Below are 22,415 nucleotides of genomic sequence, written 5' to 3' on the forward strand. Positions count from 1 at the left end.
CCAGTGTTCAGATGCTTGAGTATGGTGTGTCTTGGTGTGGTTTTTTTTTTTTTTTTTTTTTTTAGATTTATACTATTTGGGATTTGCTCAGTTTCTTGAATCTGTAGGTTTATGTCTTTTCCCAAATTTGGAAAGGTTCCAGCCATATTTATTTGAGTAATTTTTCAGCTCCATTGTCTTTTTCTTCTCTGTCCATGACCCTGAGAACATGAATATTCAACCTTCTGTTATAGTCCCCATCGATCCCTGAGGTCCTGTGCATGCCCTGCCCCTGCCCGGTCCATTTTCTGTTTGTTGTTCAGATCGGGCACATTCTATTGTTCTATTTTCAAGATCATGGATTCTTCCCTCTGTCCCCTCCCCTGTTCCTGAGCTCATCCAGTGAGGTTTTAATTTCAGTTACATTTTTCAGTTTAAAATGTTCCAGGGGGTTCTTTTTGTCTTCTCTTTCTTGGTTGAGACTCTATTTTTTTTATATGTTTCTTGTTCCTAATTGCTCATGGACGCATTTTTAGGGTGGCTGTTTTAAAATCTTTGTCAGATAATTGTAACATCTGTGTCATCTTGGTGTTGGGGCAGCTATTGACTGTCTTTTTTCCTTTCGTTTGAGGTCTTCTTGGTATGAGTGATTTTTTTCAAAAACTGAAATGTGCGGTGTGGGGATTATGCTGCAAGAGTTTGCATCTCTCATGAAACCTTCTATTTTAGCTGGATTCGGGAAGGGATACCACCTCATTAATGCCAAGTGGACGTCCAGGCACCCCACTTGTCTTTGTTGACATGCGAGCAGGTTGTTTCTTCATCACTGAGCTGGGCTGGGAGCTTCAGTTCTCCACAGGTTTTCAGTGATGTCTCTAGCTGGGAAGGGCCGGGAGCGCCTCCTCATTGCTTCCAGGGGGCCTTCAGCAACACCAAGGACATGGGTGTGGCGAGGTCACCACCTTCTTTTTTTTTCTTTTTAGGGCCGCACCTGCCGTACATGGAAGTTCCCAGGCTAGGGGCAGAATCGGGGCTACAGCTGCCAGCCTATGCCAGAGCCATAGCAATATGGGATCCAAGCCAATCTGCAATCTACACCACAGCTCCCAGCAATGCTGGATCCTTAACCCCCGAGCGAGGCCAGGGATTGAACCTGAATCCTCATGGGCACTAGTCGGACTTGTTACCGCTAAGTCACAGTGGGAACTCCTAGGTTATCTCCTTACTCGTCCTTCTCTGACCCCATCCTGAGTGGGGGGGCGGGTAAGGACGAGAGGGAGGTTGGGGTGCCCTGTTACAACTTGCTAGGGTGGAAGCTGAGGCTCCCCATCTGACCTTTGTTCATGAGATGGGGGCTGAGCCACAGTTTTTTTCTGGGATGTCTGGCTCAAGAAGTGTGGTTATTATCTAAAAGTTTTCAGCTTCCTAGGCTGCCCCTTTCCTGGTCCCTTGTGCTAGAGAGCAAGCGAGCAGGCTTTTTTGGGAGATTTTTTTTTTTTTTTTTTTTTTTTTGGTCAGTGTCCACTGGCATTTCTGAGTTGATGACTTCTTTAGCTCCAAGTCTGGGTTAGATGAAGCAACACACACACACACACACACAAAACAAAAACAAAAACAAAAACCCCAGGGAACTTCACAACCCAGGAAACCACAGTGTCGTTCCCTGGGTTATGAGGTCCCTGGATGGTCTGTCTTATTTCTACCTTTCAGCATTTTCTTATGTTTGTTTTGTACATAATATCCAGAGTTTTCAGTTGTATTTTGTAGTAGGAATAGAGTGTGTCTGCTCCATCCTCGAAGAAGTAGCTGTCCATCAACAGCGATTTTCACTCCCATATCCCACATCCTAGCCACGCTCTACCCTTAGACACTTCTATCCACCCAACGTACAACATCAACTTCATCTTTTTTTGCTTTTTTTTAGGGCCACACCTGCGGCCTGTGGAAGTTCCTAGGCTAGGGGTCGATTCAGAGCAACAGCTGCTGGTCTACAGCCACAGCAACACAGGATCCAAGCCACATCTGCCACCTACATCACAGCTCATGGCTACGCCAGATCCTTAACCCACTGAGTGAGGCCAGGGATCCAATCTGCATCCTCATGGATACTAGTCTGGTTTATAACCCACTGAGCCACCATGGGAACTCCCAACCAACTTCATGAAGATGAGGAGGGAGGAAACTGAATGTAAGGAGACACCAGAGCAACGCGCCATTCCCCTTTCCAAAGTCTTTCTTTCTGCTTGTCTGCAGACCAGACTCGGGGCTCATCGGCCTGACAATGGACACTCTTCACAGTCCTGGCCTCTGTCTTCTTTTTCACCCAGACCCCCTTCCCTTGTGTTCAGAAGCTTATCTTCTGCCGTGTATCTGCCCTTCTCACTCCATCCTTGCACATAAGACCCTTTCTCTCTCTTTTTTTTTTTTTTTGTTTGTTTTTTGCTTTTTTAGGGCTGCCTATGGAGGTTCCTAGGCTAGGGGTCAAATGGGAGCTATAGCTGCCAGCCTAAACCACAGCCACAGTAACACCAGATCCGAGCCGCGTCTGCGACCTACACCACAGCTCACAGCAATCTGGATCCTTAACCCAATGAGCGAGGCCAGGGATCAAACCCACCACCTCATGGTTCCTAGTTGGATTCGTTTCCACTGTGCCATGACGGGAACTCCAGGACCCATTTCTCAATGCCCATTTTCTCCCATGAGACCTTGCAGCTGAAAATGAAGGCCATCCTAGGACTTGGCATTTATACTGGACATTGATAATTACTGAAGATGTGCCATTTACCTCTTCAGTTGGATTTTAAATTCATTAAAGGCCTGGGTCATGCTTGATTTTACTCTGTCTCGTGCTGCACACTAAACAGCTGATAGATACTTTTTGGGAAACAGTGACTAAAGGCCCTTGCCTGTCAGTGTGAATCTGACGGAAGGATTCGGAGAATGAAATAAAAACCTAGCATCAAGCAGATAAGATTAGCTATCGGCAAAGTTATCTTAAATGCAGATAAGACAGAAGCTGGAGAGTAGGAAGGATTTGGAGTGTCTGTACTAATAACTGGAGTTATTAATACACCTAAATAAAGAATAAATTTAGAAGGGAGCTGCGTGAAGCAGTCATCCAACTAGGAGGAGTGTCCTGGCCTTGGGGGAAGCCCAGGGAGCCTGGAGACAAGGAGCAGCTCTGCTGTGGCCATAGATTCCAGCTGGAGGCCATGCAGATGTGAATCCCAGAACCACCTCCCTTGAGTGGACTTGGTGCCCACCCAGGCGGCCTTGGGAATCCAGCCTCCCATCTTCACTTCTGTTCAGAGTCTAGGAAGTGACCTAAAGATGCCATTGTGGAGCTCCCGTCGTGGCTCAGTGGTTAATGAATCCAACGAGGAACCATGAGGTTTTGGGTTCAATCCCTGGCCTCGCTCAGTGGGTTAAGGATCGGTGTTGCTGTGAAGTGTGGTGTAGGTCGCAGTGTGGCTTGCATCCTGTGTTGCTGTGGCTGTGGTGTAGACCCCTGGCCTGGGAACCTCCATATGCCATGGGTGTGGCCCTAGAAAAGACAGAAAAAAAAAAAAAGATGCAATTGTCTGGGCCCTTGGCAGTCTTATTTTTCCCTTATTGGTCTCTTATGAGTTTGGTTAAAAAAATCATTTATAACATCAATCATTTTAAATAAACAACAACAACAACAACAACTAAAGAGCTGTCCAGTGCCTCCTGCGTGCTGGATGGGGATGTGCTGCTCAGAGATCATCTCCTTTCGTCATCGCCATCATCTGCATGGGGCAAGTCCTATGACTGCCCGCCTCACGGATGGAGAACTTGAGCCTCAGAGAGATCACTTTACTCGCTCAAGCTCACAAGAGTCAGAGCCAGGATTTCAGCCCAAGCCTCCTAATGGCAAGATCCACGCTTTACCACTGGGCTTTCTAACACAGTCGTATGCGCCACCCTCTGTTCTAAGAGCCTTACCTATATGAATGCCTACAACCCTCCAAATAACTCCTTGGGGTAGGTACCCCTTCTAACCCCAATTTACAGCTGAGGAAACAGAGACACACAGCAATTGTGTAACTTGCCCAGAGTCACACAGCGAGTATGTGGGCAGCAGGATGTGAAGTCAGGCAATGTGGCAAAAGACCATCATGTGACGCTGCCTCTCTTGAGTCACTGGCTTGACTCCTTCTAATAGACCTGATGAGCCCCTTGTGGGGAAGAACTCCATCTTACTCGTTTTGCTGCCCTCAAGAGCTATTGCAGTGCTGGCACAAGGGAAGCCTGTAATCCACTGGAGCATTTGGGTTCCTGGAAGTGCAGCCCACCAGCCGCCCACCCTGTCCCAGCCACATTCTCATTTCACAAAGCCCCTTGAATTTGCAGCTGATCTTCAGGAGGTTTATGCCAGGCTGAAGGCGTCTCATGGAGTTTCATGCACAGAATACAAATTCAAGGGCGAGAGCTAGGAATAGTTCCTATCGGAGTGTATTTTTCACATTTGGGGAGCTGAGTTTCCAAGTCACTCAGTCCTGGTAGCAGAAGACCAGCAAATCCCATCCCAGCGCCATCCCCTGAGTCCGCTGGGACTTGAAAGATGTATCAAAGTGGCTAAAGGTACCATGTTAGCCCAGTGGTTCTCAAGGATGGATGATTCTGTCCCCTCTAGAGGACACCTGGCAACAAAGGAAGGCATTTTTGGTTGTCACAAGGATGGGGAGGGGGTTGCTACTGGCATCTGGTGGGTAGAGGCCGGGGTACTGCCACACACCCTACAATGCCCGGAGAATCCGTCACAGCAGAGAATTAGCCAGCCCCAGATGCCAACAACGCTGAGGCTGAGAAAGCCTGATGAGCCTAGCAGCCCCCAAATCTGCATGGACCAGTGGTTTTAAAGAGGAAGCATCACTCGACAATTAAATTAGGTTTTATGAGACTTCATTCCAGGAGAGCAGGTATCCATCACTGGGGGCAAAAAGAGAAGCGAGCCTTCCATGCCAAAGCAAAACCACCCTTGGTTGGGGCACACGCTCCGAGACAGAACTTTTGCAAAGTGAGGTCTTCAGGGCCTCCTACCACAAAGCCACTTGGGAAGCTTATTAAATGCAAACCGCCTCAAACCCGCTGAATTAGGCTCTCTCCGTGAGCGTACGGGGGATCTACGTTTTTAGAACACCCCGACATGATTCAGATGCACGCTGACATTTTTCTTCCATTCTTCCAGAAGTAGGAGAGATAAATTGGGGGGTGGGGGAGGAATGCGGTAGACCGACCATATGCATGGCGGTTTTAAAAAAGTTAACTAAAAATGCTCACATTCTTGAGCGGTTCCTCTGACTTCAGTTGGGTCTGCACCACATGGTCTTGTGAGTTACGCCCGACTTAGACGAACACCACCCGGAGGCTTCCTAATAATTAAAAACAACTGTTTTGTAACACTGCAAATCAATTATACGCTAATAAAAAATAAATTTAAAAGAATAAAGTAAAAAAAATTGTTTTCTAAATTCTAGCATCATTCTAAGCAGAGATACTTATCACAGGCTTGACCACTCGTTATTTTTGCCCCTAATATTCCTGGGAATACATCCATCATCATGAAAATGATCAATACTTAAAATCGGCAGGCAGGATGTGCAAGAAGCAGTGCCTTATGGCAGAGCAATTCCAGTCCACCAGGAGAAGGCTAATAATTGAGCCTGCACGCTCTCTGGATGCAGACATGCATGGCTTTTCATTCGGAACCTCAGAGCCTCCTTTGCAGGGATGGATGACAATCCCCGCTGCTTCCTGGAGGAGGAAGAGTAGAGTGTGCAAGGGAGTAGGTACCTGACTGTGACACTGTGCCCTCATTGACAGCTGCCAGCTTCCATCTATGAACCTCTGAAAACAACCATCTTATTTTGTTTCTTTTTGTCTTTTTAGGGCCGCATCCGTGGCATATGGAAGTTCCCAGCTAGGGGTCGAATTGGAGCTGTAGCTGCCAGCCTACGCCACAGCCACTGCAACGCCAGATCCAAGCTGCGTCTGTGACCTGCACCACAGCTCATGGCAATGCCAGATCCTTAACCCACTGAGCGAGGCCAGGGATTAAACCTGTGTCCTCATGCGTACTAGCCAGATTCGTTTCCACTGAGCCATGATGGGAACTTCAAAACAACCATCTTAAAGCCAGCACTGGGATGAAATGAAGGACCAACATACTTTTGAGGCTCAGAAACTGGAACCCACAAGTGTGATGAAGAGAAGTCATTTCAACCATAAACTGGTTTCCAGGATCATCCTCCTGCTCCCTGAGCGCCCCCTGCCCCTCCCTCTCTAGGTTGGGAGGGCAGAGGGAAAAGCTTGATGTGCTGAAGGCTCCCAAACCATTCACGTCTCTGCTAAAAATCAGAACAAATGTCTGCTGTCTGTTTTTCTCTTTACACCCTTTTCCAAAAAGGCTAAACCTGACACGACGTTAGTTTTCACCAGGCTCTGCACCCAGCCCACCTCGCCCTTGCTACCAACGCAGCGAGTTCAGCAGCAGGGGCAGGGAATTATGAGCCCTGGACTTGCTGACACCACCTTATTTTTGTCTTTCCCTCCGATCTGCACTAAGCTGCCTGCATAATTTCCACCTCAGGTGAAACCTCTGTCTTAGTTGTTGTCTTCTTGAAACGCACTGATTTTCCATGAAAGTCAGGAGACTGGGAAGTGGGATGGGGGGTGTGACTGTGGAACTGGGTTAAGAGGAGGGTCAGACCTAACATGCTAGACTCAGGTAAGACAGACGCAGAAGGAAAAAAAGAAAAGGAAAAAAGAAACCTGTGACAGCGCTTCCCTTTGGGGACTCAGAGAGGGGGGCTCCTGAGCAAGGCTGTAAGCGGACACCCTCTTGGTCCAGCCTCACAGGGCTGGGGATTGAAGCAGCTTCTCTGTCCTGCAAACCCGGCCTGTTTGGCTCTAGCCGGGAAGACAAGGCAGGGTATGAACAGCAATCATGAATAAACAGGTTGCACGCATTGAGGACAAATTCCTACTCCCTTCGAGCAGGAGCACGTTAATGTGTGTTGGGGAGAGGGAGGAACTGCTCTCAGTGTGTCAGGAGGGGGTGAAAAGGTGAGTTCCCGTCGTGGCTCAGTGGTTAACGAATCTGACGAGGAACCATGAGATTGTGGGTTCAATCCCTGGCCTTGATCAGTGGGTTAAGGATCTGGCGTTGCTGTGGCTGTGGTATAGGCTAGTGGCTACAGCTCCAATTAGACCCCTAGCCTAGGAACCGCCATATGCTGCTGTGCGGCTCTAGAAAAAGGCAAAAAAAAAAAAAAAAAAAAAAAAAAAAAAAGGAAAGGTGAGAGGGTCCATGGAGGAGACACTGGGGGCTGAAGCCCTGTGGAGGGAGATAAAAAAAAAAAATCCAAGCTGCATTCCAGCCCTTGGGGAACTTGGAGTTTCATGACGGGACAGGGATGAGGATGTGTGCTCACGGGGCCGGGTTTGGCACTTCGGACCCAGTGGGGATTCCATACAGGTTTGCTGAGCTGATGGATGTTCTATGGCTGCTCACTGAGCCCTGGACACTTTTCGTCAAAGTGTGAGAAGATCCAGAGAGTGCGAACTGGGCAAGTCTGTGCAGAAGCACCTGCTCGACTGGAAGAACCAGGCCGGGAGCAGGTCCTGCTGAGCTGGGGTGGGAGTCCAAAGGCACGGAGGATACCGCAGCCTCAGGACCAGCCTTCCCCGGGGCGCGCATCCCGCTCTCGGGGGTGGGGTCCCCTCCGCGAGTGACTTGGCTCCCCGGTGCCTCCGCTTTCTTACCTGTGAAATGATTGTGCTCACGGTGTTTGTCTCCCAGGATTCTAGGGCAGCTTTAGCGAGTTAACCCAGGTGAGTGCTTAGGCACTCAGGGAGCACTAAATACCTGTGAGCTGCTCTCATTTTCCTGTGGGTGGGACAGGTCAGGCTGGCTTCGTCCTACTTGGACTAGAAGCCAGAGACATCCTACAAGGTGTGGCTGTGGTGCACGAGGTGAGGAAGGAAAACAACCCACAAGCGGGCTGATGGGTTCAGTTCTGCCTGGACCCAGGGAATTCATGCCTACAAACCTCGCTCTCTTAGACAGAGGTGACTGGGTACCACCTGGGTATGTATTTTAGATCCTTTTCTGAAAGCGAACAGGTCATAACACCGCCACTACCATGATGGACAGCGATGCTTTTCCACTGGTGGTTAACACGACCTCTGCCTCCACTGCCACCCGCCCCTGGGGCTTTTTCTACTGTTTCTGCATCCACCGTTCTTAATATTCTCGTTGTTTACCCAAATAGAAAAAGACCTGGCTCGATGACCTCCATAGCTGTGGAACCCTGGGCGGGACACTCCACCTCTCTGGGTCTCAGTTTCCTCATCTGGAAGATGGGTTTCTGAGAACACCTGGTGATGACCATGCAAAGTGCCTGGGGATGATCGGCCACATGCTCAGAGATGCTGAGTAAATGGTGGCTTTTCCATGGTGATTTGTAAATGGTGATTTGTTCATGGTGCGGACAAATCAGCGGGTGCTCTTGGCGGATGCCCCTTTGAAGGTCCTGAAATGGGTCGTTCCTTAAAGAGGATGGAGGGCGATGATTTTGCCTCAAGAATTTAGCTTTAATAAGGCTTTAATTAGGCCGAGCAACATATGGATATGTGGGTCCCAAAGGGGCCTTGCAGTGATCCCGGCCGCCACACCTGCCAAGAGGAGCCAAGCTGTCCCCTGCGGCCAGGCTGGTCATCTCGCAGCCCATGCCTCCAGCTGTTTCATCACACAGAGCTGACCCGGGTTTGAGAGAGGGGGTTTCACCACGGGCCAGCGTGAAGGAAACACAGTCTCAGAGCTTTGTCAGGAAAACACGAAGCTCCCGCCACGTGAGAGGGAGGCCGTATCCTGGGCTGAGAACCTGCTCTTCAGTTTTCCCGTTTCTGGAACACTCTCCTTCAGCCCACGGAAATGAAATTGCTCCGTTCCATTTCTAAACACCGCGTTAAGAAAAACGAACAAACACACACACAGACAGAGAAAACAAAAAAAACCTCCCAGTCGGAAGGATATCAATCCCAAACCAAATAGCGGGCCCACAGTGTTTTCCAGAAACAATTAGACTCGATTTGCGGGGCAAGCAATGCGGTCATCAGAGTCTCAGGGTTTTGCTGAGCTCCTGAAGGGCAGGAAGAAGCTGTGGTGCTGGAGAGCACAGGGGCACGGTGCTGACTGTTGCCAATGAGATCATTTAATTCCTGTAATAGTACCTCTGAGGCGGGGGCTATTATTATTCCCATTTAATAGGTGACAAAACTGAGGCGAGTGAGGTGAGGAACTAGCTGAAGGCCATGTAACTAGCAAGTGGGGAGCTGAGATGTGAACCACGCTCATCACCACTAGGTGGTCCTGCCCCTCAGGACCTAGAAGAGACTCCAGGGCCCGGCACCAGGAGAAGCCAGGCTCCTCTGACTCTTGTGGGCTTTGGAAGAACTCCTACCAGCACAGGACACCCCAGTCTCGAAGCGAGTTCCCACACCCTGCTGTGTGGAAGTCCGTCCAACCACGTCATGTTTGCCCCCCTCCCACAGCCGTGGAAGCAGCTCAGAGGGGTTCAACAACTTCTCTGAGGTCACACCCATTATCTCCTAATTCCCAGGCACCCCGTGCTCTCCTTGATGGCTACAGCCACCCACATCTAAACAAAAGCCGGGGGGGGTGGAGGGAAGCATCAGACACTCCCAAAGCTCTCTCCATGCCTGGCGCTGTGCGCTGACCTGGGGAGGCACTGAGGGCAGCAGAGCAGGGCCACGCCAAGTGACTCTCTGACCTGGGCCATGTGACTTAATGCCTCTGAGGCTCTGTGTCTTGGTCTATAAAATGGCATGACAGTGGCAAAGAACTCAAGTTCTTGTCAGCAGAGACTCTGCCTGTTCATGGCTGGATCGCCAGCGTGGTGCACGGCCTTTGGCTATAGTTGATGCCTAACAAAGGCACTTTTTTAAAAAGCATGAATAGATAAACGAACCAAAAAACCCCCACGTCATAGGGTGTCTATAGGGATTAAATGAGACACTGTATGCATCGTGCATAAAACATAGAACAGATGTTCAAAACATGCCAGTCACCTCCATCACCATGTCACAGGCGTTCAAGGTCATTACCTTGTTGAATCCCCCCCCACCCCCGCAAGAATCCCATGAAATCGGTCTGGTCTATTTGGTGGAAGAGGAAACCAGAGAGGACGGCAGGGAGTGAAAGAATTCTTAGCAAGGGCTCATCCCTTTTAATAAAAACTATACCTTAAAAAAAAAAGTTATAGCAAGGAGTGACATGAAGGTTTTAGAGTTAGTCCAGGGGGAAGAGAAGGGCTGTGGGAATTGGGCTTTGGATTCAGATTGGCAAGTGTTTCTGCCTCCTTCCTGAGTCCTCCTCCTCCTCCTCTGAGGGGCACCCCAGGACCTGGGAGGACGGACTCCCCACCCCCGCATTCGCCAGTGGCCCTGCTGTCTGCAGAGAGTTCGGGCTGAGACACTGAGTGCCCAGCTGTGCTCTTACCCACGCTAGCAGCGATCCTAATGAATTGCAGCCTGATGACTCACTGATTGCAGGAGAGACAAAAATTAAGAGTGAGCTGATTGAAACGCTTAATAAAGCTTATTCTTTGGGGAGGGTCTGGCTTGGCAGGTGGGAGGACTGAGGCTCTTCCCGGGAAACTGAACGGAGACTTTAAAAGGTGGCACTAAAGGTCAAACTATAGAATGCTCTTCTTCTCTATGTCTGTATTGGCCAGAGAATTTTCCGCACAATATCAAATTGCCTGGTTTCTAGACTGTGGGCACCTACAGAGCACCCACCTCGCTTCCCTGTAGTGCAACATCTAGCATCTTGAACACAGGAGGTGTGAAAATTATCTGGTCCACATCCGAGACAGAAGGAGTCTAGGTGGTGGTGAGATGAACAGTGAAACAACAGAAAGAAGCAGCAGCAGCAGCAGCAGAAAAAAAAAAAAAAAAAAACCTGCTACAAGGTGAGAACGCACAGAGTTGTTTATGAATTCCAACTGTAAAAGAGCTTAAAGAAATTGATTGCGAAACCTTGAGCCATGCAAAGCCAATTATGCTGGAAATCCTCCCAGCGGCCACACCCTCTTCCTGGGCTGCTGGCAGCATCTCCAAAGAGAAGCCAGCTCCCCTGCAGAAGCATCACTCCCAGGTGTCCCCCTCCTCCAAAAGCACATCCTCTACCTAATTTAATTGCAAATGCCCTGGCCTGTGCTCACACCTCCCCTGTGATGCTGGCACTTCAATTTTCTCCCACCTGAGTGCCCCTTTTAAAGAGAGGGGGAGGGCAACAGGGAGACACACGTCAACATGAACTGTCATTTAATACAGCTCCTTGGTGATGACGCTGGGGAGAAGGATGAGGGGAATCCAGTCCGGTGGTTGAAAGACAATACGAGAATTAAGAGGCCATCCTGAAAGCTGGAATGGATAGAGAAATGCCCCTCTGAATTTTCTGTCCATGGTCTGTTCAGACTGTTACTCAAAAGCAGTGCCTTCAAGCATCTCTTGAGGACACGGCCTTGTGCCAGGCACTGTACCGGACAGAGGGGACTGGAAATGACCAGGGCACAATCCAGGTCTTCATGTGGGCTTCTCGGTGAGTGGGTGGAGGATGGGGGTCAAGATAACCAAGGCAGATTAAAAAAAAAAAGGTGATGAGGCAGAATGGAGGAAGTGGCTTAAGCGAGGAGTGCCACCTGCTCTCCCCCACGTGACATCACCTTATAAAGGATGGGAAAATGCCAGGCGGGGATCTTTGATTCATGGTTCGGTCTAGGGACGGGATCGGGAGTCCTCAGGAAGCTGGGTGGCACGGGATGACTTATTCTAGCACATTCCGAAGGAGGCAAGTGGCTGTTGCTGGGTTTCTGGACTCTGAATGCAGCAGGGACTGTCTGCAGGGGAGGCAGCTCTCCGGGATTGTGGGTTGCTCAGTCCCATTTAGGGATTAGATGGCGCTGCCTGGTCCTTATCTTCCCTTTGGAACAGAGAAGCCCTCTGGAGAAGGTGGTGGGGCTCCTACTGCTGGCTTGGAACCCACCACACAACCTTGGTTGAGAGAAGGAAGCCAGGACCACCCAGGACGGGAGGCTGGCTTCCAGTGCAGCTCTCAGGCTGGCCTGGACCCGAGGGAAACACCAGTCAGTCAGGGTCACTGCCACACACTAACCCGTGACAAGCCCTGTGGGCGAGCAGGGCAGAGGGTGGCAACACCCACAGGAAGAGACCCAGATGTGGGACAGGGGGGTGGCGGATAGGGGACACTGGACAAAGCTTCCTGAGCCCAGGCTGCCGGCTCCAGGCAGCTCCAGGGGACACGGGTCCTTGCCCTCTTTCTCCATCTCCTTTTGCAGCTTTCTTTTTCTCCATTTTCTTTTTTTCTCTCTCCCCTTCATGTGCGTATTTTCTTTCTTTTAAATTAACATTGGTTTACATTCTATAGGTTTCGTGTGTACAGCACTGTATTTCCACTCCTGTGTGTTGCTGCTACAGGGCGCTCAGAACCCCACATTTAGTTTCCATCCATCACCCTGCAGCCGATCCCCTTCACCCATTTCACCCTCCCTGCTGCCCTTGCAAACCAAGTAGAAATATGCAAGGAGATACTGAGAACAGAGCAGCGGTTACCAGAGCAGAAGGGGATTTTCGTTTTTTGATGCATTTCTTTCTTCCTCTTTCCCTCTATCCACTCACACTCGCCAATTACCCCTATCTCGCTCCCTTCTACATCTCAAACACAGACACACACAGACACACACATATGTGCATGCCCATGCACAGTGGCTGAGCACAGTGCCAGGTTCCTGGGCCCAGGAGTCAATTCAATTTGATTCACCTCTAATGCTGTGTGACGCAGTGCACATGAGTAACCTCTCTGAGTCTCCACTTCCTCATCTTAGAAAATGAAGATGAAACCCATGCACCTACAGCCAACTCATCTATGACAAAGGAGGCAAGAATATACAACGGAGAAAAGACAGCCTGTTCAAGAAGTGGTGCTGGGAAAACTGGACAGCTACATGGAAAAGAATGAAATTAGAACACTTCCTAACACCATATACAAAAATCAACTCAAAATGGATTAAAGACCTAGATGTAAGACCAGATACTATAAAACTCTTAGAGGAAAACATAGGCCAAACACTCTCTGACATAAACGACAGCAACAGCTTCTCAGATCCACCTCTTAGAGTAATGACAAAAATAAACAAATGAGGCTTAATTAAACTTAAAAAGTTTCTGCACAGCAAAGGAAACACTAAACAAAATGAAAAGACAACCCACAGAATAGGAGAAAATATTTGCAAATGAATTGACTGACAAGTGATTAATCTCTAAAATTTATAAACACCTCCTGCCGCTCAATACCAAAAAAACCAAACAACCCCATCAAAAAATGGGCAGAAGATCTAAACATACAATTCTCCAAAGAAGACATACAGATGGCCAAAAAACACATGAAAAGATGTTCAACATCACTGATTATTAGAGATATGCAAATCAAAACCACTATGAGGTACCATCTTACACCAGCCAGAATATCATCAAAAAGTCTACAAACAATAAGTGCTGGAGAGGGTGTGGAGAAAAAGGAACCCTAGTACACTGTTGGTGGGATTGTAAACTGGTGCAACCACTGTGGGTAACAGTATGGAGATTCCTCAGAAAACCAAAAATAGAACTACCATTTGATCCAGCAATCCTACTCCTGGGCATCTATCCAGAAAAAACTATGACTCGCAAAGACACATGTACTCCAATGTTCATTGCAGCATTATTTGCAATAGCCAAGACATGGAAACAACCCAAATGTCCATCGACAAAGGAGTGGATAAAGAAAATACGGTACATATACACAATAGAATATTACTCAGCCATTAAGAGGAACAAAATAATGGCATTTGCAGCAACATGGATGGACGGAGAAACTATCATGCTAAGTGAAGTCACTCAGACAATGAGACAGCAACATCAAATGCTATCACTGCCATGTGGAATCTGAAAAAAGGGCACAATGAACTTCTTTGCAGAACAGATACTGACTCATAGACTTTGAAAAACTTATGGTTTCCAAAGGAGACAGTTTGGGGGTTGGGGGAGGCACTGGGGGTGTGGGATGGAAATCCTATAAAATTGGATTGTGATGATCATTGTACAACTATAAATGCAATAAATTCACTGAGTAAGAAAAAAGAAAAAAGAAAAAAAGAAAATGAATATGATAATAGGACCTTCTTCCTAGGGCGGTGGTGGGGACTAAATCTGAAAGGCTCAACATTTTACCTGCTTGGACCTGAGAACATGCTCTTTGGGTGACAGCTGTCTTTCTTCCCCAGGTCTGTTATAGCCTTGCCCACGATAATGACAATGACTGATTATTATGATGGGTTTGCTGCTTTGGAAGCACTCAGTAAAGTGTTAGCTCTCGGAATTATAATACTTTTGTTAATTCTGTTACATCACTTAACTTAAAAAGTTAATACACTAATTTTCAGGGTAGTTTTAGGTTTACAGGAAAAAACATGCAGGAGATCCCGCCGTGGCTCAGCAGTTAACGACTCTAACTTGCATCCATGAGGACATGGATTCAATTCTTGGTCTCGCTCAGTGGGTTAAGGATCTGGCATTGCTGTAAGCTGTGGTGCAGGCTGGCAGCTGCAGCCCTGATTTGACTCTTAGCCTGGGAACTTCCATGTGCCTTGGGTGCGGCCCTAAAAAGACTAATAAATAAATAAAATAAAAAATAAAAAAAATAAAAGAAAAAAAAAAGAAAAAAATGTGCAGCAAGTAGAGTTCCCCTTCTCCACCCCTCTTGCACTAGCCTCCCCCATTAGTCACAGCCCGCACTGAGGCAGCACGTCTGTTACAACCAATGAACCAGTAGGATACAACCAAACTGATCATTAACCAAAGCCCAACAGTTTACACTAGGGTTTGTGCTTTGTGTGGTTCATGTAACAGGTTTTGATAAATCTATGATGACACCTATGCACCATGACAGTGACACACAGAAGATGTTACTGCTGTGGAAACCCCCACACTCTTAACAAGGAACCAACCATCTTTCAATACATTAAAGGAAAAACAACCCTGTGCTCCATCTATTCATCTGGCGACCTCTGACCTTTTCTGTCCCTGTAGCTCTGCTTCTATCAGAAGGTGACAGAGCTGGCATCATACAGCATGTACGCATTTCCTACTGGGTTCTTTCACTTACTAAGACGCATTTAAGGCTCCTCCGTTCTTTTCCTGGCCTCGTAGCTCATTTCGTGTTGCAGCTGAATTACACTCTGCCATGTGGATGCACCACGGCTTGTTTATCCAGGCACCTAATAAAAGGCATCTTGGTTGTTGCCAATTTGGGGCACATGTTGCTTAGCTTTTAATGACATTTTGGTGCATTTTAATCAAAGAGTTTTCTCCCTGAATCGGCAGCCTCTCAGACATGCTCACCTAAATATATCTGCACTCTACTCTTCATCAGCGTCTCCCAAATGTACGCAGCAGGACACTCCCGTGCCAGGAATGGACACCAGCAGACCTCACCAGCCATGGGGCCACGGCTCCAGACCACTGGCTTTTTGCAAGAGGCCTGACAAGGGTGAACCACTTCCCCCACTGTTAGATGTTTATATTTAAAATCAGTTTCTCAACCTTGGCACAGCTGACACATGAGGCCGGCTCCCTCATTGTTGAGGGGGCTGTCCTGGGCATTGCAGGGTGTTTAGCAGCATGCTAAAATCCTTTACCACTAGATGCTAGAACAACCCCCCTCAAGTTTGGATAACTGAAAATGTCTCCTGACATTGCCAAGGTCCCCGGGGGGGGGGGTGACAAAGCTGCTCCTGACTCCTCCCACTGCTGAGAACTGTTTTAAAAATTCCATGATGTCCAAAAAAAAAAAAAAAAGAAGAAGACATGCATGGAGTTCCCATCATGGCACAGCGGAAACAAATCTGACTAGGAACCATGAAGTTTCGGGTTCAAACCCTGGCCTCACTCAGTGGGTTAAGGATCCGGCGTTGCTGTGAGCTGGGGTGTAGGTTGCAGCTTGGATCTGGTGTGGCTGTGGCTGTGGCATAGGCCATCGGGAACAGCTCTGATTGGACCCCTAGCCTGGGAACCTCCATAGGCCGAGGGTGTGGTCCTAAAAAAAAAAAAAAAAATCTGTGATGTCAATGCTGTTACGATGGCAACTTTCAAGGCCATTCCCAACTTCCAACGCAAAGCCCCGACCCCCAGGAGGGGGCCTGTCCTTTACGAGGCAGTAAGGAGGTGCCTGAAATCTCTTGGATTTCACTCACGTTGGGTGTGTCTGCGTGAATCATAGCCAAATGCTGTCACTGCAGACTGGCCTCTGGATGGTTCCTCGAGGGATGACAAATTCTACATCACGATGATGTGAAGCTTTCCCTGACTTGCCAAATACCGTCCTGCTAACGGATCAGGCCTGTCTCCTGACTGCAATCCGGTGACTTTTCCCTGAGCCAGAAACATCTCCCCCGTGGAGTCACGACAGGCACCTGCCCCCCTCCCATGCCTCTTTTGCTCACCCTAATTGATTCATCAGCAACTCCTGTCGGCCTTTCCTCCAACATGTACCCCGAATCTGACCCACCCCCACCCCAGCACTTTGCTACCCAGCTGCATGGCCTCTGGCCTGCTCTCCTGCTCTGGCATTTGTCCTGCAACAATCCAGGCTCGATGCCGCTTTAGAGCGATTCTGAAAAAAATCTCAATCGGATCCCGTCACTCCCAGCTCCAATGGCTTCCTGTTTTTGTTGTGGGTTTTGCAGTTTTGTTACCATTCTGCCTATGGGTCTTGCCTCTGTCCCTGAAGAGGTGTCTTCAGACACCTTCAGAGGTTGTGCGAGGATCAGAAAAGCGCAGAGTTACACTCTGTACACTTGAAACTAAGTCAATATTATAAATCAACTCTACTTCAGCTTAAAAAAATAGAAAAAGGAAAAAGAGGAACAGCGCAGCTGCCAGGCCCAGTGCCTGCCTTGTTCTGCTGCATTTGCATGATCACCTGTGCCCCAGGTTTCTGCGCCTTGCTCCTGACTCCAGGAGTTTTTTTCAGTGCCCCCACCCCCCTCGGCATGGCCAATGTCACACCCTGATATGGGACCTGCTGTGGTTTTGCTCAAGTCCTACCTGCTGAATCCCTCAGACCCAGGCTGCTCCTTGCTGCCCAGAGGGGCAAGGGCAGCCCTGAACACAGAGGAGGGTTAATGCCGGTGGGGGAACCCTGACCCACGACAGGCAGGAGGTGGGAAGGAGCTGACAAGGAAACTCCTCCCTCCTTCTATACCTGGCGGCTCTTCCAGGACATGCCTGATTTGAAAATGCAAACTTGCTCCAACGCCATCATACAACAGAGATGTGTGATGGCAGACCACCCTGCTGCTGGCACACCACACACCTGTGCAGTCACCTGGGCCCATTTCATCCACGAAGAACAGGAGGTGAACACAGATGGCTTTATCCAGCTGAACGGGGCTGCGCAGAAACACGCGAAATGCACACATGTGCACAGGTACCTCAGTAGTACCTGTGAGTTAGGAGCTGCACCTGTCCACGCTTGGTGTTACAACTTCTGTTTTCACCCTCTTTCCATCACTTCACAGTAACCCCCAAGCTGTCACCCTTCTGCCACCTGGTTCCTCAGGCAAATAGGTCTTTTCACAAGGACAAGTGCCATGTTTACTGTAGTATTTGTATGTTTCTAAACCATGTTTAACCTGTGCAAAACTCTGCAAAGTGGTGCTACTGCTTTCATCAGGTTATTTTTTTAATCGTGTCATGACACAGTTTTTGAAGGTTGTGTTCCTAGCCTCGTTTTCCCCACAAGCCCTGCGATTTTTAGGGGGCGGTTTTGCAGAGTGTGGCGGACTCTGGGAACGCACGTCCCATGACGCATGGTACAGCTGTCGGTATTCCATGCTGACAACACCCCATGTACCAGAGCTCACAGCTAGGGTTTCTCATGGAGTGACGGGTCACCAACGGGATGGTGCATTTCTAGCATGACTGTCTCTCTCTCACTTCCCTTTCCCATCTCTCTGGCCGCTGCCTGGAACTGCGCATCTGGCCCCACCCCCTCCCCGTCCCGTCTTATGTTCCAGGAGATTTGCCTCAGTCTGTTTTCTAGGGAACCCAGGCTGAGACCAAATGTTCCACACACGGGGAGCAGCAAGTGCAAAAAGTAGAAGCCAGCTGGCAATTCTGAGCATCAGAAAGAAAGCAGCGTGGGTGAAGCTCAGCAGATGTGATCTGAGGTGTGAAGGGTGGACAGCCAGCAGCAGGATGGTACTTGGGGAGACCACTCAGGTCCCGGTGGCAGAGGAAGGGGTCTGGACCAGGGTGGCAGAAGGAGGCTACAGGAAGGAGCAAGTACCACAGTTGTCCCTGTGAATTTGGGAGGGAAGGGAGAGATTCTAGGTGACCCAAGGTCCAATTTTGTGTATTTCACTGTTTCACAATTTGGGGCGGGTCACTATTTCTCAGAAGAAGGAGGAAAGAATGTTTAAAAAATTAATGAAGATTCTTGAAGGTGGAGACAAAGGACCTTAGTCACAGCAGTTTCAAAAAAAAAAAAAAAAAGCCAGCTCATCCACTGGCTTTGGAATTAAAAAGAGGGGTGTGTGGGTGCATGAAGAATTTTGCAAGGGAAATTATTGTTTCCACTCACTCCTTTCAGGGAACAATAACCACAACATGATAAGCCGCAGTGCAACGCTGGTCTGTGTCTGAAACATGGCCAAAGAAAGGGAAGATTAATCACACGGGGAAGGCTGATATCTCAGGGGCAGATTAAGACAACAAGTTAGCAATTTTGAGTCTGATTAGCAACAACGAAAATCAGAACTTCCACTTAGGGACTACAGTTTCAATAGCTCTCTGTTTCAGGGGGAGGGGGCATGGGCGCAGGGAGGGAGATTGAGTTAATTAAACCTAGTGCTTAATTAAGTGTTCTTAGACACAAACTATCTTTTTGCATGGTTAATGCAAACTTGGGTTCACGGCGCAGGTCAGGTTGCCGGCAGGAAGGCTTAAGGAGACGGGGAGGTTTCCATTAGCTGTGTGACTGTAGGCATTTTTCTAATGGTGGGTTACAGAGTGGTAGAAGAGGTGACGTAGGGATGGGACATAAGCCCCTTCTCAGTAACTGCGGAAAAGCAGAAAGGGTCCTGGGGTCAGGGCGACTGGCTTTTACTTTCCACGTGGCCTCTCACCGGCAGGATGACCTTGGGGCGGGTCCCCTATCCCAACAGACTCCTAAACGTGTTCATCCCACAAGGTGATTCCACTCCCATGTCCCCTAAGGATTCTGTCCCCAAACTACACTGATCAAACTCAACTTCACTTCCATGGATGACTTCTCAAAGTGCACATGATAATGGCCATAGATAATATTTATCACGGGCTTCTAAGTACTGTTGTTTTCAGCACATGACATAGATGAACCGGTTAATTCTCATAACTTTAAGAGGTAAACCCAACTCGCCTCTTCTTACGGAGGAGAAAATGGGGCCGCAGGGAAGGAAAGTAACTTCCCCAAGGTCACCCAGATGGGAAAGGGCGAACCCAAGTCCGGACCCCAATTCTGAAGGGACACAAGGACATGGCTTTGGTCAGTGTCAGCCTTGACCTCATGCCAAAATTCAACTGCTCCAGCCTTGTTTTCTTATCTATAAGAGACAGGCACTCACCCCTGCTCTAACTTCCCTCCAGGACTTAAAAGGCTCTGCTGTCAAGGTGCTTAGAGGGTTTTATAGATATGCGAGGCGTTTGGATGAGGTGCGCCAGGCCTGAGTGCCCAGCGTGGATCCTTTTAGCAATGCTCACGTGCCCAGCAAATGAACTGGCGGTGATGCTGCACCCAAATCAGAGGAATTTGGTCCCGGAAGTCGTTTGGTGTTTATCAAATGTCAGGTGATGCTACTGCCTCCTGAGTCCCTGGGTTCGGTGAACTCAAACTTCAGATGAGGTAGGTTTGTATTTTTTTTTTTTTCTGTTGTTTTTTGGGGTGTGAACTTAGGGGACCAGAATCAGGCAGCCCCTGTTTTAGATGCTTTTGAGGATGGTGGCAGGGTTTTACTCTTGATTCAATTGTAGCACATTTCTCCTACCCACTGCTTGATCTTAGGGTTCCCAAGGGACAATGACGGTGTCCTTGCTGAACCGTTTCATGGGAGACAGAGGTGCCCCGGCTCTGGAGGCACACAGCCTGCCTCCAAGTCCAGTCCATCACAGGGCGACCTCTGGCAGGTCACTCGGTGTCACTGAACCTCAGCTTCCCATCTGCAAAGATGGGATAATAATAGCACTACTCCTCGGTGTGGTTTTAAGGATGAAATGAGAGCACTAGGAACATTTCTGACTGGGGGCCAGCACTCGAGAGTCTTAGCTATTCATCTGAAACTCATTTACTTCTCTTAACAGCTCTATCTGGGAGAGACAATTCTCTCCAGAGACTCAGAGCAGGTAAATGACATATCCAAGGCCACATGTCTGCAAGAGGCAGAATCAGGATTTGAACACAGTCCCTGCGGCAGAGCTGAGATCAGTGGGGGTGGAGAGGGATCAAGGGCAGGGCTGCACACCTGGAGCTGCCACTCTGAGGAAGTCACTTAGGCTCTCGGGGCCTCAGTTTCCTCATTGGTGAAATAGGAATCATGCTAGTCCTTAATGTTATGGGAAGTATCAATTCAAAAGTATCAATTCAAAGTGTAGGGCTGGTATGAAAGAAAGGATGTAAAAAAATCCGCACACAGGCCTTTCTTTCGTTTGACCTACATTTCTAGGCAGGCTGCCTTCAGGGCAAACCTTGGGTACAAAGTTCTGCAGGGAGGCACAGGATTAACCCTGACTTCTCAGGGATCTGTGGGAAAGCAGCTTAGGAGAAGAATGCACCCTTCGAGTTCCTGTCTTGGTGCAGGGGAAACAAATCCGACTAGGAACCATGAGGTTGCAGGTTTGACCCCCGGCCTCACTCAGTGGGTTAAGGATTCGGTGTTGCCGTGAGCTGTGGTGTAGGTCGCAGACGTGGCAACAGCTCCAATTCGACCCCTAGCCTGGGAACCTCCATATGCCCCAGGTGTGGCCCTAAAAAGACAAAAACAAACAAACAAAAAGAATGCACCCAATCAGTGCTTGTGAGAGTACGCCTGTCTCCATCCTCCAGCCAGAGGTTCTGCTTGTTACTGCAGACACCTTGAGTCAGGGATTAGGTGTGATGTTGAAGACATGGATGCTGACTTCAATGCCATACACTGGGGACTCACTTTGAGGTCAAGTTTACCTTGTAGCTCCTTGGCCAGAAGAAATCATAAGACTATTCCATGTTAGTCATTAAGGACTCCTCCTCCCAGATGGCTTGATGGTTCTAGCAGGTGGATTTGGGGAAAAATGTTATAGATTGTGCTAAGAGTCCTAATTCTTTTTTTTTTTTTTTTTTTTGGTCTTTTTAGGGCAACACCTGTGGCATATGGAAGTTCCAGGCTAGGGGTCAAATTGGAGTTGCAGCTGCCAGACTATGGCACAGCTACAGCAATTTGGGATTCGAGCCACATCTATGACCTACACCGCAGCTCACGGCAATGCCGGATCCTTAACCCACTGAGCGAGGCCAGGGATGGAACCTGTATCCTCATGTATACCAGTCAGGTTCATTACCGCTGAGCCACAGTGGGAACTCCCCTAACAGTCCTGATTCTGTACTTCTCCGAGCATCCATCCTCTTTGACATATAACCTCGTAGATCTGGCCGTGGGGCTTGCTTTGGCTCAGTGGATGTGTGTTAGCAGACAGGATGTGAGCCATGGCTTGGAGAGGCACTGGTGCCTTGCTGCTTGCACCCTGGCTTGTCTACCACGAGAACATGCCTGGGCAAGACTGCTGGAGTGTGACGATGCGCAGAGTCTTGTCAGCTCAGTCCTGTCATCCTGGCCTAAGTTAGCGTAGATCAGGCAGCATCCAGCCAAACCCACAGGGAATGGCGAGGCCAGTTAAGACCAGCACAGCCACTTAACTGACCCTTAGCTGACCTCAGGTTCAGGAGTGAACCCAACACACAGAGGCTCATGATTTAGACGGCGAGCTAAACAAATACTTCTCATTGTTCACCAGGGAGCTTGGTGGCTATTACAAAGCACCACTGTGGCAATCAATAGCTGATACACAGATTTTATAAATATGTATACACACCCCCACACACACACATACACACATATGTATATATAACATCACTATGGCTTTGATTATAATTTGCTATACATCCTAAACTGACATTTCTCTCTTTGCTTTGGAGGTACTGGCACAAATTGGTTTCATTTTACACACACACACACACAATACAGACTCATGACTTCAAT

At 48.6% G+C, this 22,415-nt stretch overlaps 1 protein-coding gene across 7 annotated transcripts in view; it reads right to left on the bottom strand.

The window, feature by feature from the left end:
- The window catches only part of ZHX2 (zinc fingers and homeoboxes 2), a 178,960-nt gene that overhangs the window by 65,687 nt on the left and 90,858 nt on the right, over nt 1-22,415 (bottom strand). For 3 of the 7 annotated variants that reach the window (XM_021088974.1, XM_021088979.1, XM_021088978.1), the window contains exon 3: nt 5,287-5,378. The exons of the other annotated variants lie outside the window; for them this stretch is intronic. The gene's annotated coding sequence lies outside the window, so the exon portion shown is untranslated. The remainder of the gene's footprint in view (nt 1-5,286; nt 5,379-22,415) is intronic. 7 annotated transcript variants of the gene reach the window in all.

Source organism: Sus scrofa, chromosome 4 (genome assembly GCF_000003025.6).
Source record: "Sus scrofa isolate TJ Tabasco breed Duroc chromosome 4, Sscrofa11.1, whole genome shotgun sequence".
Classification (NCBI taxonomy): Eukaryota; Metazoa; Chordata; class Mammalia; order Artiodactyla; family Suidae; genus Sus; species Sus scrofa.